The following is a 2,774-nucleotide window of genomic DNA, read 5'->3' as shown; positions in this document are numbered from 1 at the left end:
CATGTTATTGAAACAACAAAATTAAGTAGCCTATGTATTCTTCCAGACTATCCTCTATATCTATGCCAAATTTCATCGAGATTCGTTCAGCCGTATGCTACAAACTCTAACAAACATCCATCTAAACTTTCGCATTTATAATATTAGTAAGAAAGAAGTAAGATTGAAGTAAGACAATAAAACTAGTCACTGTTTAGTTCCAGAAAAGTATCAAGTAGATATTCTTGTTAAAAGTATAACAAAGCGTTGTTACTTTGTTTTGTTTCTTTTGCATCATTTTGCTTCGAATATCCATTGATATTTATATTTTAAATCTGTTTGCGTTGAAGAAGGAAGCACACAATATTAGCTGCAACATGAATTTCCTGGGGAATGTTTACGTTTTAGCTAAAATAGAGAACTGTTAATCTTTTACAATATCCTTACTTATATCCGTTTTAACATTTATGTATAGCTTTAGATACATCGACTTTTGTCGATTATCGACTTTTATCGATATTTTTATATTGAAGATTGTTTAAATTGAATTGAATGGAGTTTTTTTTCTGGTGAAAATGTGTTAGAACGTGCGCACACTGTTGACTGTCGATTGTTTCGCAGCCAATTCAACTGTTTACTTGCAAAACTAAATATCGAGTAGTGTGCACACATATAAGGTCATATTTTTTTTTTATAACATAAGGTGGTAAACGAGCAAGCGGCCACCTGAATCCACAGAAGTGGAAAGCAACCGCTGCCCATAAACATCCGCAATTGCAGATGCGTTGACTACGCTTCATCGACGGTAGAGGAGACGCACATAAAGAGGATTTTTTCTCTTCCTATGCATCTCCTCCTTCGTCAAATCCACTTCCCCTTCCCATCCTCTCCTTATAAGAAAAGGGTGGTTAAAAGAAAGGGACTTAATTTAGGCTTCCGGCACCACACTCACCAGACGAAACACGGAATTGCTTCCATTTCACGCCTATCTTCTGCGTGGTCGTGGTATTACACCGGGCGTGCCGGCCCATTCGTGCTAACATGTTAAAGCGGGCACTACTACTGTCATAGGAATCAAAGCGAGACTAAACAGTTGTGCGAAAGTTTAGTCATAAGCGCGTCTTAATATAAATAATAATTGTAATAGTTTAGATGCTATATTAGACTATAATAGAGCTAATTTAGGATATATTACTGTTTCTTTAAATGAATTTATCATGTTATCTAGAGTTTGATTGTGCAATATACATTAAGGAAATTGTACGATTAATCACTTTTGAATCCTATGGGAATAAACTCAGGCAAAATTTAGATAAACTCTATCGTCTATGCGTAGCTATTATTTATTTTATGTAACATGCTACATAGGGTTATTTATGCTATTGAGACTTCTTAAATATAAACTAGAGAGAGTGTCGGTGGCTCAGTGGTTTAAGCACTCGACTTGTAATCTACAGATCTTGGGTTCGAAACCCGCCATGTACCAATGTGATTTTCGATTTTTCATATGTACTTAATTTACCCGACGTTCTTACGGTGAAGGAAAACATCGTGATGCAACCTAGACATATCGGAGAAGAAATTCAAAGATGTGTGTGAAGTCAACCAACCCGCACTGGGCCAGTGTGGTTGACTATGTCCGAGTCACCCTAACTTAGGGTAGGCTCCGAGCCCCTCGGTGGGGACGTTTAGTGAGTTGGTGATGATGAAATATAAACGAATGTTAATCAAAGCAAATAAAAATAAGCTATTACTAACAAGTAAGGGTAATGTTTTAGAAATATACATTTGGATAGTATTTACGACAATAGAAGGCCGCGGTTCAACTAACAATTAGTTTAATGGACTTTTAGATTCAAACTCAATTTCAAATTTAAATCCGTGTATAAAATTTCTATCAAATCACACAGAGATCTGAAATGAGATAAATTAAAGAAGGACGAATTGAACGTATCTTTTCAAAGGAAACGTGTTCCCGTTATTTTTATTTGGAAACATTCCAGATTTCGTGTAACCGTAAAGAACATTAGCTACTGCGGAAAACATGAAAAGGTTCAGTATGAAAACGTACACTATGTAGAAACCAAACTGACATCTCACTAATTGTGTAAGAGAAAAATATTCTTTACTGTATATATCATCATCTTTCTCCTTATCCTACTCGTTTTTGTCCTCCACATAACTATCATACGTCATCTCAGTCATCACTCCCTTCTTGATCATGTCACCTTTCACGCAATCCATACATCTCTTTCTAGGTCTAAATATATAAATGTAGACCTTATAGTCTCTGTATATATATTATGCGTTTATTTTCGAGTTGAAACATGGTAAGATACTTCGTTACCTCAATTCGATTAGTCTATGCTTAACTTCAAAGCTTTGCTTCATCCATACTAATATTGTAACGAGGAATGATTTTTATGTTTGTAGGAATTTAAATAACTCAAAAACTACTGGGTGGTTTTTAAAAATTCCTTTACCATTAGAAAGGTTTTTTATATAAAATATGGTGGCAAACGAGCAAGCGGCCACTAGAATCCGCCAAAATGGTGAAGCGACCGCTGCCCATAGACATCCGCAATTGCAGATGCGTTGCCTACCCTTATACGACGGAGGAGGAGACGCACATAAAGAGGATATTACCCCTTCCTATGCATCCCCTCCACCGTCAAATCCACTTCCCCTTCCCAACCTCTCCTTATAAGAAAAGGGTGGTAAAGAGAAAGGTACTTAAATTAGGCCTCCTGCACCACACTCATCAGACAAAACACGGAATTGCTTCCATTTGATGC

This window comes from Papilio polytes, unplaced genomic scaffold (assembly GCF_000836215.1).
Source record: "Papilio polytes unplaced genomic scaffold, Ppol_1.0 DF823923.1, whole genome shotgun sequence".
Classification (NCBI taxonomy): domain Eukaryota; kingdom Metazoa; phylum Arthropoda; class Insecta; order Lepidoptera; family Papilionidae; genus Papilio; species Papilio polytes.
This window is presented reverse-complemented; position numbering follows the sequence as displayed.